This window comes from Eupeodes corollae, chromosome 2, assembly GCF_945859685.1.
Source record: "Eupeodes corollae chromosome 2, idEupCoro1.1, whole genome shotgun sequence".
Taxonomy (NCBI): Eukaryota; Metazoa; Arthropoda; class Insecta; order Diptera; family Syrphidae; genus Eupeodes; species Eupeodes corollae.
In genome coordinates this window covers 88842175-88857928 of record NC_079148.1, presented here as the reverse complement: position 1 = coordinate 88857928, position 15754 = coordinate 88842175, and the positions used below count along the sequence as shown (strand labels likewise).

Here is a 15754-nt window from a genome sequence, read left to right as displayed (position 1 = left end):
TTTGGCATAAGTAAAAATGCGGATCTTCCAATTTCAATTGAATTACTTGTAGATACATGAGCATTAAACTGCAGCTAAGTTGTTGTTGTTGCTTATGTTGCGCCAGTATACTTTTGAAAACTAAAATAATTATCTTAGCCTAGCCTACAAGACCTTTCTATAAAGGTAGGATAGTGTTTTTGGAGTAAGGAGAAGAAAACTCAAAACTGAAATGAAATACAAAATTTATTTGTTTGATAATATTATACTAAATAAAGTCATTATAATTTTGGTAATAACCATTATGCAAAAATTAAGAAAAATGTTTTAGATGATTTTTCTACACTGATGGCAATATACAATTTTGGCCTTTTCTAGACATGATTTTATCTACTTAACTTTTGACTTTGACTTACAGGTCGTTACTCAAAGTTTCCAATTCAGGGATTTTCTAAATATCGATATTGAAGCGTTAGAGACAAAGCTAGAATCATAAAAAGGGATACCATCTATAACCTGCCCTCGTCAAATCATGAAGTCGATTTTCTCAACAAAAATGTTAAGAGGTTGTATGATAACTTTGTTCAGGTACGATCAAAAGTCGTAAAAGAGGGAAATTAACCTTGGTTAACATTGTACATCCTTTCCTTATGATAAAGCGCGATCTTGCATATAAGGTTTGGGTACGATATCGACTATAAGAACTAAGGCGCACTTACTGCTCACTTACAAGGTGGTGACCGAAATAAGAAATGCCAAAAGGCGTAGGTAAGTAGAAATGGCGATCTTATAGGCAACCTAGCCTGAGATCCAATAAGCTCTGTAGTGCGCCGTTTTGATACCAAAAACTCGTTTGACCTGTGATTGAAAAATAACAGATTTATAGAGAAGCATCATAGCGATTATGTTAGAGCCATTTTGTCGCATTGAGAAAAAAGACTAGGTCTCTAATCTTTGTCTCAGATAGCTCATCAAGTTCGTGAAAGAATGCTTTTCCAAAGTATTTCCTTCTAGTGTTTGCAAAAGCAATTTCACTTTCTCTTTGGTCACTACAACTACGGAAAAAGGTGCTGTAGAAGATACCCAACTTTTCCGCATGAACTCCTATAGGCCAATGTCCGGTACAAACCGCAACAATCCTGGCTATGTCTTGCCTTGGCCTGCATAGAATATCGTTTGTATAGGTGGGCCATATCTTCCTAGATATAATGCAGTTGGGTAAATTGCTCCAGCTTCGGTTTTATTCATTTTGGTAGATAGAAAAGATTTTACCCTTCATAGCACCAAGAGGAATGTTAACCATTTCCGCAAGTGAGCTATGAAGGGCCGGTCCTTAACTGGCTAGCTCGTCAGCACGTTCATTTCCCACGATACCACTATGGCCCGGAACCCAGATCAGGGTGACACCGAGGTTAACATTCAGGTTCGCAAGCTCATCGCGACATTGCTGGACCAATTTAGATGATATGGCCGAGTTAATGGCTTTGATAGCTGCCTGACTGTCTGTAAAGATAGCCATATTTCGGTTTTGGTTTGGGCTTTGTTTAAGTATCTTACATGCATCCCTTATTGCCAGCAGTTCAGCCTGAAAGATGCTAGCAAAGTCAGGAAGCCTAAAGGATTAATCTACATTTAGGGACTCAGAAAAGATCCCAGAACCAACTCCGCACTCCATCTTTAAGACGTCAGTAAAGATGGTTGTGTCGAAACATATCGACACGATGTCATCCTCCCAATCTTCTCTGGATGGGAAAATAACCTTAAAACCCTTACTAAGGCTAAAAGTAGGAGTGCAGTAGTCAGTGTCTACCGAGATAATATCTGAGGGAATCAATTTCGTTGTGTTGCTTTAACCATAGGGTTTTGACAACCAGCTGTTTGATTCCTTCAGCCTAATAGCGCTGCAGTAAACTATGTATTCAATAAAAAGGTCGATTGGTAGAAGATCCAAAATAACGTCCGATGGGCAAGTACGCATGGCCCCTGTGGTGCCACGCAAGCTGTCTCTGAACCTTCTATAACTTATCAATATTATAGGCTTTGCTAAGAGCAGGCCACCACACAATCGACCCATATGTTAAGATTAGACGTGCTACGGCTGTATACGTCCATAAAATCATCTTCGACTGAAGTCCCCACTTTTTGCCGAAAGTTTTGCTGCAGGCCTAGAAGGCAACACAGGCCTTCTTAACCCGTACTTCAATATTTAGTTTCCAGTTTAGTTAGGGTCGAGTATAACTCCCAAATATTTTGCACTGGAAGACAATGATAGCATATGACCGTTGAGTCGAGGTAGCGTGAAGGGCGGTACTTTAGTTTTGGTGGTAAAGAGCAACAGTTCAGTTTTACTTTGGTTAACACCTAGTCCACAACTAGTTGCTAACTTTCTTCAAAGCTGACTCCGTGATTTCACTAATCACAGAAGTGTACCTTCCTGACACCAATAGCACCAAATCATCCGCATAGGCTACCGCCTTCACTCCACATCTCTCTAATTTAACGAGAATTGTATCCATGACCAGAAGCCATAGAAGAGGCGAAAGGACACCACCCTGGGGTGTTCCCCTACTCACGTGTTTTGTTGCGATTGTATTGCCTAGAGTGTCTCGAATCTTCCTACCACTGAGCATGGAAATAATCCATTCTCGAATGAAGTCTTCTACACCGAACTTAACGACCGATTCTTCTATGGATTCGGTAAGGACGTTGTTAAAAGCACCTTCTATGTTTAGGAAGGTGGCAAGAGTAAATTCTTTATAATGAATTATTTGTTCTACAGTACGCACTACCTCGTGAAGGGCAGTCTCCGTAGATTTGCCCTTAAAATAAGCATGCTGAGAGCTTTCAAAGAAATATTGTTCCTTAAATTGTCCCCTCGGTTTGATTTAATGAGGATCTTGAAAGGATTCAGAATTGTTCCACAGCAAATAGGCTGATTTTTAACATGGGACAACCAAATTAAGACCATAGTTGGTAAGACTTATGGAGCCCTGTCCATTGTTTGCGGCCCAGCATTATACTCCCATAAAAACGCATCTTTTACATGTCAAAACCTTAATAATACCAATTCTTACTTATGGATGCGATTTTTTTTCTTCTTGTTGTTAGCAAAATAATTAAAAACTTAAGGTCGCATTCAACAATACTGCCCGCTATATTTTTGTACTTCAAAGATAGTATCACACCTCAGAAATTTCAAATCATATTCTAAACATTTCAACACGCAAAATTTGTAGAAACAAAAGCTGCTTATCGAAAATGACCAGCTCATTGTGAAGCCATTAAAAGGCAGTTCAAATGTCCAAAATAATATGATACATGATGCTATAAGGCTTACACCGGCGGCGTTGGAAGCCTTGAAAGTAGCAGAGTGAAGAGGCAAACAAAAACAGAAAAACAGCTTGAAGAGAAAATCACATCACATATACAGATAGATTAGGGTCAATCCTTTCGTAACCAGCCAACCAATTCGTGATGAAATTTCATCCCCCGAAATATCAGATATACCGTTATTCAGGTTGTAAATAACTTTAACTCTGAACTTACGATATATTGAGAAGGATTTGACAAAAAGACAACATGACCGTATAAGCATCCATGTTGTCTTGAACAAATTAATGAAATGGAAAATCGGTTCAAAGATATTAAATTTTGTCAAATCCTTCTTAACTTAGATTAACATTGTCTATACCCTTGAGCATCCCAATGTGGTATTATTTGTTGTTGTATATATAATACTAAGAAATGTGATATGAAATTATAAATTTTAATATTGTACCTGTTTTTTTTAATTCCAGGTGCCACAAAAGTTATCCCTGCTTAAGGTAAGATTTATTTAATCAATCATAGGAACAGTAAGGATTATCATAATTAATGCTTATTCAGTCTTGATGATATACAAAAATTGAACCAAACGTATTCAAAAATACATGTTATTCAAAAAATGTAAAAAACAATTACACAATCACACCATCACCCAAGAAGAAATCATAAAACCAAGAAGAATTATAATTTAGTTAATAAGTAATATTGTTTTTGTCTCTAAATGGTTTTTATATTTTTGTATTTGCAATCAGCATATTTTTAGTACCGTAGATACTTTTTATTGAACATTTTTAATATTTTTTTTTATTGAGTCATTAAGCGAGAAATTTCTTTAAACGGATTGAGGAAAATGTGAAATTAAATTTCGTAATGACTCGCACAGTGGGACAGATGGCAAAAAAAAAACTTTTTGCTAGAAATATTCAGCAACAAAAAATCAGATGTCAACCTATAATTATAGCATATCTTTTTGCATTGCATTATATTTTTTTTATTTTAATTAATTAATTTGCTTAATGTTGAAAATAAAAGAAACTTAAGTTTCATAACTTAAATCACTATCGGAATGTTTTTGGTAGAAGTTTGATTTTTGTAAGAATAGCGACTAAATTTATATCGAATGAAACAATTTTTAAGTATCTTTGTTTTCAAGATATTTAAGTCAAAATTATTTTTTTTTACTTTTACTTTTTTGTATTGCATTCGTAAAAAATGTCGAACCTGATATTTAAATCAAACATGAGTCTACGACGGTAAAGAAATCGAAAAAAGTGTCCTTCTGCCTGTCTGTCTATCCACGCCCCTGAATCCCAAACCATTGCATTGGGTCGATTTAGTTCAAATTTTGAAATTAAGGTTTTAAGTTGATCTGCATAAGGCGTTTTATTGTATTTTGTTCTAAATTCTAAATTTTGTGGATAAAAAAAAATAATAAACATTTTTTTCAAAAATTCAATATCTCAAAAAAGGGTCCTCATTTTCTTACGAAATTCAAATTTAAAACGTACAAAGTTATCCATGTTGCAGTTTCGAAAGTAAACGTAAATAAAACACATATAAAATATTTGTTTCCATGATATTTATTTTTTATTATAAAGTTTGAACGTTGACATTTATGTGGTGAAATGATTTAATTTTTGACCACTTTTCTGACACATATAGGGCGGTATCTCAGCCATAACTTGACGAATGTTGGTTTTAAAATTCTCAAGAGTTAAAGGTTTATCTGCAAAGTGGTGTCACATTGCATAATCCTGGTAACCAGTATATATTGCCATGCAGAGAAATAACAGAAAATGCCTCTTGCAATAAAGCCGAATTCGCTCGATTTGTTTGGCATGTGGCACTGTCTTCTTGAAACCACAAATTCTCCATATCGTATTGTTTTATAGCAAGCAAAAAAGTCGGCTATCAAATGACGCTGCGAAATGACGGTGACAGTCGTTTCATCGTCGTTTTTAAACAAGTAAGGTCCAATCACAACTCCGGACCAAAGAGCGCACCAAACATTGACTTTTTGTGGATGTAATGTCCTCTCTTCAATTACTTGAGGATTCTCAGAACCCTAAATACGAAAATTTTGTTTATTAACATACCCACCGTGTACGAAATGTGCTTCCTCGTTGAAGAAAATTTTGTTCTAAAAACCGCCGTATCGACGACATTGTGAATTGGTCAGCTAGCTTCAGTTATTGTGTAAGCTGGACTTTATATGGATGTAAGTGTAGATTCAAATAGAAAATAATCCCCAATGTGCCCTAATACAGTCCTAATTCCTAAGAACAACGAGGAATCGAAAGATTCGGGCCTTCGTCAACACATTCACTTACAGCAGCGATATTTTAAGTTGTACGAGCGAAACAATGATGCACAGACCTTACAATATCTGTAACCAATCTAGTCTATAAATTTCTTCACAATTTTGCCATAGCCTAGTTGGACGATTATGTAAACCATAATGTCCTCTTAAAGCACAATATGTGGCTGTTTTAGAATCACTATTTTTAGTAGGTTTTAAAAATTCGTATGCGTTGTGCAAAAGTTAAGCGATCAATTTTCGTAAATGTCGACTTTCAACTTAAAAAAAAGTTGGTTTCAAAACTTAATTTGGCAGATATCGAATTCCAGCCCTATATACGCGTCCTATACCGCAATTTAGTAAGGAATTCCAAAATTTTAAACCTCCATCGGAAAAACTGTTTTTTAACTTCCCATAGGAAGTTATTGTAATGGGTCCGATTTGTCAAATTGAAAATTTTGACATTTCTCGACGTTTCAAGTACCCTAGAGTCGAAATAAAAGATTTTTAGAAAGATGTCTGTGCGTGCGTGTGTAAGTACGTTTGTACGTCCGTACATCCGTACGTTCGCGACGTTTTTTTCGTCCTCCATAGCTCAAGAACCAGAAGAGATGTCGACTTTGTTATACAGATAATAAGGCAGAAAGATGCAGAAAGGGCTCTCAACAAAATTGCGTGGGTGGTTTTTTTTACAATATCAGTTTGAAAAAAAGGTGAAAATTTTGGTTAACCCTAAATATCTTACGAACCAAAAACGCTAGAGACTTGAATTAAATTTTATATAATAAAGTGTAACGTGATACCAAATATACATATTTTTTCAAAAAAAATCAGTATAACTGTTTTTTTATAAATCAATAAAACTGAAAAAAAAATTTGTCACCTCAAAAATTTTACGGCTGTAATATGATTTCATCTCTAAAACAATTTTGTCCAACGAAGAATTGACAGTTTTTTTTACAAAAATTAAAAAACCTAAAAAAAATGTATAAAAGTTGGTAAAAATTGATTTTCGACTTAAATATCTTTTCAAAACTTTGAGATATTGGTTTTAATTTACTTTTATCTTTCGAAAAATCTTGTTGTCAACATTCAGTTAAAGGTTGAAAAAAATCGAACTGACAGTTTTTTTACAAAAAAAATAAAAACCGAAAAAAAAATTAACAAAAGTTGGTAAAAAATGATTTTCGACTCAAATTTCTCTTAAAAACTTTGAGATAATAGCTTGTAATTATATTTTTCTTATAAGGAATATTGTTTTCAACATTAGAACAAATTTTGAGAAAAATCTAATTGACAGTTTTTTTTACAAAAATTAAAAAACCTAAAAAAAATGTATAAAAGTTGGTAAAAATTGATTTTCGACTTAAATATCTTTTCAAAACTTTGAGATATTGGCTTTAATTTACTTTTATCTTTCGAAAAATCTTGTTGTCAACATTCAGTTAAAGGTTGAAAAAAATCGAACTGACAGTTTTTTTTCAAAGAAATTAAAAACCGAAAAAAAAATTAACAAAAGTTGGTAAAAAATGATTTTCGACTCAAATTTCTCTTAAAAACTTTGAGATAATAGCTTGTAATTATATTTTTCTTATAAGGAATATTGTTTTCAACATTAGAACAAATTTTGAGAAAAATCGAATTTACACTTTTTTTTACAAAAAATAAAAACCTAAAAAACAAAAGTATAAAAGTTGGTAAACATTGATTTTTGACTCAAATATCTCTTCAAAAATTTGAAATATTGGCTTCAAACTAATTTTATCTTATAAGAAATATTGTTTTCAACATTTGGTAAAATTTTTAAAAAATTCGAATTGACAGTTTTTTTACAAAATATAAAACTCTAAAAAAAAACAATACTAAAACTTGGTAAAAATTTACTTACGACTCAAATAGCTTTTCAAAAATTAAAAATATTGCCTTCAAACTTTTTTTATTTCACAGAAAATATTGTTTCCGATATTCAGTAATTTTTATATAAAAATCCAACAGTCCGTTTTTTCATAAAAAATAAAATCTACAAAAAATAGTACGCAAATTTGGTAAAAATTGATACGATTTCATATAGACAAACTTTTAAGAAAGACAAATAGACAGACGGGAAGGGAAGTTATCCGTGTGGGTCGCATCCCAGCCTCTTTTTTTCCAAATTTACACCTTAAACTTTCAGCGTTTAACCCTGATCTTTATTTATTGTTATTGCAAATGCTGCTTTCAGAGAAAACTGCACTCTTTTAAACTGAAACAGCAAATCGTTTGGAATTATCGGAATGCTGGGAATTAAAACATTTTTTCTTTTGCTATTCCAGTCATGATTAAAGCTTTTATAATATTTCGTCCTAGGTGAGTAATCTGTAGTCGTGTACTATTACATAACTTCGATGCGTCAATATTTCTCATTAACAGGACTGGAACACCAACCTTCAATCTCAACTTATGAGAAGGCACAACTGATAATTTCAAAGAATTAAGAAACTATGGGGTATGATGTTACTTGCTACGTGTCCATAACGTTGTCTACTAAGAGGTACTCGACGATATCTCCTTTCACGTCCGACATAATTTGTTCGTTTATCTGGCTAACTAGTTGGAGCTAAAATTGCCCTCTCACACAACCACTCCTGATTGCCCATATTTATATTCATCTGTGCTACAGACGATTTGACAGAATTCATGACTCAACGTAATCGAGCCGTTACAGTCTGTTGGCATACACTCATATCCGATTTTTAGAAGAGCAGCGGAATATTGTCCTGCTTGAGAATCATTGTGTAGCTGTACTCTCATTTTTTACAATAACAGAGATGCTTTCAAACATGCGTTTATTTCATCTGCCGGTGTTCCTCTAGTAATTACCGGGTCTGTCTAAAGTCGCCAGCTAAGAGAACCACCATTCCTCCCATGATAGCCCGGTTGTTCTTCAACTGCTTTTTTGTGGGACATTGTACATTCATCCCAAACCAACAATTTACACTGCCAACATTCAACCACGCTCACTACTTTTGCTGATGTTACATACTGGTGTTTCCTCATGAGCTAAATTCAACGGCAGTTTCAGAACCAAGTACGCTGTCCGTCCACTACTTAGCAGCGTAATTGCTATTCCTGAGGAAGCTACTGCTTAAGCAACTCCATTGTTTTTCCGAATTTGAGCTAACAATAGATTCAAAAAAAAAGTATTGACTCTGTGTAAAATATCATCCGCCATATAATTTTTAAACGCCAAAAAAAGCTCTTGCACTTTGGGATCAGATTTGCGTTGTGCGGCCTCTTCTGGTTGTCGTGTTCTAATAACACTCTGGCCTCACACGTCTCTCGTAATGTTGTAAATTCTTGATGATTATGCTTTTTTAGATCATTAAAAGAGGTTGGCCCACGCACATGATGTAGCAGCATTCTCAAACAGATACATTCCATGTTACTAACATGGACCGTACTCGACCTAAGGCATCTCCGGATTTGACAAAAGGCCAATTTTGAACTGGCACTCCTTGAACGCGACGTTTCCATTCTTTTCGTGTTGAATTCCAGGTGTAATACCTTGGTACCTCGACGTAAAGAAGCGTTCTTGCAAACTCAACTCTTGTACAGAGTTAAAAAAGGCGGTGAGAGTCGTTTTAGGTGGGGAGATAGCCTCTCTTGTAAATTATTTTTCGTAAAATAGACGATTTGGTCATTTTATAAATGCACACTTTGGTAAAAAGTAGCCCATGTCCTTTTTCGGGTATCAAAATATCTCCATACCAAATTTCATGCAAATTGGTTCAGTAGGGATTAAGTAACAGAGTTACTTTCGCATTTTTTTAATGAATATTAGTATATAGATTGCGTGTTTAAAGTGACTTTTTCCTAGTGTATTCTAGGCCCATTACATCCTCTTGATGCACCCTTGACCTTAAAAAGTCTCAGTAAAAACATGGTCGGTCAGTCGATATAGGATGAAGATTTGACGATAGTTTAGCAACAGCTTTTATTTTGAACAATTTTAAAGGATCGAAAAATTGTTATAGGCTTTTTCTACAATTTTCTTTTAAAATTTCATAAATTAAAGTCTTTGTTGCTTTTAAGTCACAGTTAATTTAACTTTCGCTCATAAAGAACTTTCAATTCGGTGCTGCAAACGCAATTAAGGATGGGTAAGTGCATGATGTGTCTTAGGCAGGTAACATTTATTCGTATAAAACAAGACTGATTCATCTAAAAATTCAATTGACTAAGGCTAGGCAAATCAGCACGTTTCAAAATTACAATTTTAATGTTTGTTATGTTTAATGTCTCCCGCTTATTGATGCATCATGGCTCGTCCATAAAACCCAATCTTGGATGCACAGGCTAGGTGGAACCACTTTATCTGTTTATGTTGTATCGTAATGTTTACTGCAATAGTAAAAAGTTATAAATTTGTTTAGATTAGGTTTTTGATAAAAAGTACTATCACTGATTTCTCCCTCTCTTTTTGTTTCGCTTCACTCTAACTCTACTTTATTTTGACCTGAGATGTGACCTTAATTCTTTCGGCCGATATATAGAATGGGTTACATCAAAGGAAATAGGTACACAATAGTTGGAAGAAGTGTGTAATTGTCTGTTGTACCTATTAAAAATGGACCAACAACATTTCTAAGCCAGTTATTATGATGATCTTTATAAGTTGTTTATCTTCTTGTTTCATCTTCTATCTAGAAAGGAATGTTAATGTAATATTATTGGATCATTTTTAACGTTCTTATATTTAAACAAAAGAAAATCTATTTTCTCCCAGTTTTATCAGACATTAGAAAATGATTGGTGGTTTCTTTTAATTAGACTTTATAAGTACTGCACAAACAAAGGTAGAATGTGTTCTAGATTACGTTTTTTCTTTTGTTGAAACTTATTAATTTGTAATGCATTCAGTACTTCTTTGAGTACATAAAGTTGAAATGTTGCTGGTTAAGAAATAAAATTATAAAATATAGTTGGGATGTTTCGAATCTTTAAATCAATTTAATAGTATTTTCGAAAGTACATTTTCTTTTTAGATGAAACTCAAAATTAATTAATCAAATTTAAAAAAAAAGTTTGTAAGATTAAAAAAATAAGTCGGAGTCAATATTTTGTTTATTCTTAGAATATTTGAGTGTAACATTTATTTCTACAAATTTTTTGTAAATCTTGGAGGTTTAAGGTTTTTTTTAAAGAACTGTTAATTTTTGTTTAAGTTGTATTTGTTTGACATTTTATTGTAATATATATACAGTACTGTGCAAAATATTCGCAACTATAACTATACAAGTTGTTCCAATCAAATTATTTGTATTGTTTTAGACTTTTATGTGTCACAATCTTACAGCACTGATCCACAGGCAAATTCTACAAATGCCCTGCTTTTACAAAAACAATAATAATTTCAGCCGTGCCAAACATTTGCAACTAGTGGCCATTTCACTTTTCGTCTCATTTTGAAAATAGTAAATCTGATTTACTTTGAGGTTGGTGAGTTTATACGTATAGCTTGATTTGTTAAGTTAGTTTTAGCCGGAACTTTGATCGATAAATCGGTTTTTTAAGATAAATTCTTTTTAAATTAAAAAAAAATGGTTTTAAAAATAGCGGGAAACAAATATTCATCGGATAAAAAATCCAGAATTTTGAGTGATTTCAAAAAAGGTGCATCCCAAAAAGAAATTTCAAAGAATAATTTCATGCACATATCAACTATTCAATTTATCATCCATGGAAGCTAAATTGAACTTAAATTACCCATTGACCCATCAACTATCAGACGCCGCGCAATGCAGGCGGGAATGAGTGGTTTTCAGATAGAAAAAGAGCAATTAACAAAAATAATGTGAGTCCCCAAAAATGGGAAATGTTCTTATTTTCTGACGAATAAAAAAAACAACATGTCAGGAGGCCAAAAGATGAGGGACTTATTTCAAATTACACTAAAGGGACGGCCAAACATGACATCTTTTGTAACACCATGCTGCCTTATGCCCATTGGAAAATGAACGTTCCAACACGACAATGATCCCAAACATGAGTCGAAGTTGGCCACAAAGTGCATTACAAAAAAAATGATTGAGGTTTTACCATGACCAGCCCATTACCTAGACCTATACCCAATAGAGAACCTGTGGGAAATTGTGAAGAGAAGAATTGAAGCAATATTTCTAGTACAAAAGTGACCTAATCGCTAGAATTCTGTAGCATATTAAACGGTTATTAAAAACCTTATAGCTTCGATGTCCAAAAGATATGTATATAGTCGCTACAAAAAAAATGAAGGGTACGAAATTAAATATTAAAATTTCCTTGCCTTAAAGTAAGAAAATAGTTTGAAATTTGGTTGTGAAGTCTAAATTGCAAATGTTTTGCACAGCAATTTTTCAACTATTAAATTATTTAGTTATTTATTTTTTGGTTAAGTAAAGAGTGTTAATTTTTTTCCAGCAATCATAAAGTAATATCAAAAAAGTATAGACAACTAAAGAAAGAATTGTATGCTGTTTCATTTTCTAACCCTTTTATTTTTAATGAAAAATGTTAGAGGCTCTAGTTGCAAATATTTTGCACAGTACTGTGTAAAAGAATTCTTAAAGCAAGGTTTTGTTTTGTTTATAGTGTTGGAAATTTGTTTCTCAAAAGCTAGCTTTAGCTAGTAGGGTTTGCAAACACAGCGTAGTTAAATTTTAATTCTCCAAAAATTGTCAGAACAGACTTATAAATGTTAAAAAAAAATATGGGTGCCGCTTGTCTATCCTGAAGCAGCCCTCGATTGTCTTAATAGAGGAAGGCATCGGGCAGGATAATGCCGCTTACAGGTTCATTTTCGTAGTATTCGTGATTGGGGTAAGTGATAAGCCCCAAAAATGAATCTGTTGGTTGAGGACATTGCTGTTGCAAAGTGCCCCCGATCAAGCTTAGGCAAAAAATTATCAATTCTGTTTATGTTGGCTTTGTTGGACAGAACCTGGTAATCGAAGACATTAGCTTAAATGCAAAAAGATGACTTCAAGCTCTTTACTCACTTTTTTAAAAACTTTCTTAGAGTGGTGCAGAAAAAATACAGAGGCCGAGATCGATCTCAAGCTGTAAATTTGAATTCAAAGTGTTGAGATCTATCTCTCAAAGCTTTATGTGAGAAAGTTCTAGTTTTGATATGCACAAAGAAGAGCAAACGCTCAATTGCATGAGATCGATCTTACAAATTGTGTTTCCAGTTGATAAACAACTATTAAATGGAGTTTCTGAATTATTTGTATACAAATCGAGTGTATAAAAATAGAAGATGTCCAATTGGTGAATGTTTGCGAAAATTGTATAGATTATTAAAACATGTGTGCAATTATTGTCAGATGAGTTTTTGGGTGCAACCCTGGAAACAAGCGTATAGGTGCTTTGACTCATCAAGCAAAAATGAGGATTGTTCTGCGTTATGCAGGAGATCCTGGGTTTCAAAGCGGAGTTGGTAAAGACATTGGAGTCAACCAATCAACTATATATAGAGTAATACAGCAAGTCGCAACAAAAATTGCAAGCCGTGCAACTGATTAAATCATATTCCCACACACTTCTGAAGAAATAGAAGAAGCGCAAAGGCTATGGAGCAGTAAGTATGACTTTCCTTATTCATTTGGTGCTCTGGATTGTACACATGTGCGTATAAGAACCACTCGATCACCATGACGCGTACGTCAACCACAAAGGATACTACTCAATAAATGTACAGGCTACGTGCAACGCGGATGAAAAATGTACAAGCATCAAAATAAGCAATTCTTTTTCCCAATCCTTACGAATTATTTTCTTATTTCCAGTTTTTTTAAAATCTTTTTTGCTTTTTTAACGGGACTTCATATTTGACACTTTTTTAGTCATTTTAGTTCATTTATGTCCTCGCCAAATTTGTTTTTAAATGCTTCTATGATTTTAAGAATAGCATCTGCTTTTCTTGCCTTTAAAAATGGTAATTGCGACTTCTTCATTAAAACTTTATTTAGTTTCAGTTACTAGAAATTCACTAAGATAGTCAGCATTATTGTTTATGATTACACTTTCATTTTCGCTTTCAGAAGACATTTTTCCTTCTTGACTCGATTGACAGCACAAAAATTACTGTTTTAACAAGTGCAAGTGCATATAAAGAGCTTTGAGATCGTTCTTATATCACTGACTCAGAACAGAACTGTAGAGTTTTATGGTCTCTCAAACACCCGAATCTTTTCCATTTGAGATTTGGCAACGTTGAACGATAACGGGCACAAATAGGCAATCATCGGCTGTTTATATGAGTGCCATGTAAATCACCTTCACCCTGCTGTCAAGACGGCTGCAGCAATTATATGTCTATCGAAATACAAATACTGATCCAAGCAAATACCCAAGGTACTTTACTACACTTTTACTCGCAAGTGGCTGTCGATTTGGTTCCACGATCGCTAGATTTGTTCAATTCTTTCTAGTATCCCTTGAGGCTCTATACAACGGAGTCCTGAATACAATAATTTGGCATTTCTGAAAGTTGATTTTTAACTTCCACTCATCGCAATATTGCTTTATCTTGTCAAAGTCAGTCTGCAAAAGTGTCCTGATAAGCTCAATTCTTTTGGGGCCGTTCTGTACGCATTACGGTCGTCGGCGTACGCAATCGCCTGGGTTAGGCTGCCTATCAAATCGCTGTTAAAATGCTTAACAAGACCATTTTTAATATCAAAGATTTCGGTAGAAGTTACATTGCAATGTTTGATAACAAACTGCCTGCCATTAAGCATGTCATAAAGCATATACAAGAGTGGTTAACTTATGCCGTATCAAAAAAAAGATTCTGAAATAAGCATGAAAAAAAGCAAAATATATTAGTTTTTTAAATTTGCCTAAATGAAATCTTTAAAGGGAACTATCAAAAATTAAAACAAATGAGTTCACTAAAATTCTATCGTTAATAGCTAATTCCAACATTTAATAAGCCCGATTATAAAATAATATGTGACATTCTGTCGTTTTTTTAGGTAAGTTAGAGAATGTTGTACAATTGTACAAAGAATATAGATTTTAAAGTAATTGCTTCTTCTATTCTCTTCATTACGCTAATAGAAGTTCATTTCCCAGAAATATAGTCAATCCTTTTATCAGCCTTATTAGACGTGCTTGAATTCATATCATATCTTGTAATTTTAAGATTTTTTTTTAAATGATACAATCTTAAGCATCAACAAAAAATAAAATAATAATAATAATGGATTCATTTCCAAATAAAATGTAGGTATTTCATTTCTGTAGACTAACATAGTAAATAATTTTGTCAATCAATCATCGCGCGAAAATCTAATACCATCTTGAAATTTCGAGACTTTTTTTTCGTAGAAGAGAAAACGCACATAAAAAAGTACCCACAATTAATGCACCTTTCACGCTGTTTATAACTATTTGCATTGCAATAGTATATTTTTTTTTAAATTTAATTTGATATTTAATGTCTGTATAGTGTGTAGTAAGTTGATACTATCGCCATATTATCTCTCTATGACTTCTTGCAATTTTGCGCACCTCAGTAACTGGAAACCTTAACACACACTCTGTGATGCTAGTCTCGTCTAACTTTCGATGACCTCTGTAAAAGCGGCACACTCCCAAATGACCAACCGCACAGAAAAATAAACAAAAACAAAAACGAAAAAAAAAAGTATCTAGCTAAAAGTGGTGTTCACAACTTATAGTCAGTCACGCTTTTCAAATACCAAACCATCCGCAAAAATACATTAAAGCGAGAGATGAGAAGATGTATCTTTTGTATCTGATGGCTTAGAGAAAAGAGACGATCACCCTCACATCTAATAGATGCATTTTTAGTCACCTGTTTAAGTATATACACACTGTATGTACAGTCTGCCACATTTGACTTGATATGAAGATTAATAATTATTCCTAGTGTTTTAATTATGAAAAGAGAGCTTTTGCCATCAGACCAACTGAGGAAAACGAATTGTTTTTTAGTGGAAAACTTTTGAACGGAGAATGAGATCGATTAATTACATATGCAAAGTTTTTTCTTTATTTTTAAGAGAAGATTTTTCGGGAAGATTTTTTCATCTTTCATATCTCAAGAACCAGTAGAGATATCGACTTAAATGTTTAACCCAAAATATCTCATGAACCATTAACGGT

General features: G+C 33.5%; 1 protein-coding gene across 1 annotated transcript in view; it reads left to right on the top strand.

Annotated features, from left to right (window-relative positions):
• The first annotated feature begins 3780 nt into the window (after positions 1–3780).
• LOC129948052 (disheveled-associated activator of morphogenesis 1) overlaps positions 3781–15754 on the top strand; it is an 89131-nt gene continuing 77157 nt past the window's right edge. Inside the window, exon 1 of the mRNA XM_056058868.1 lies at positions 3781–3803. The gene's annotated coding sequence lies outside the window, so the exon portion shown is untranslated. The remainder of the gene's footprint in view (positions 3804–15754) is intronic.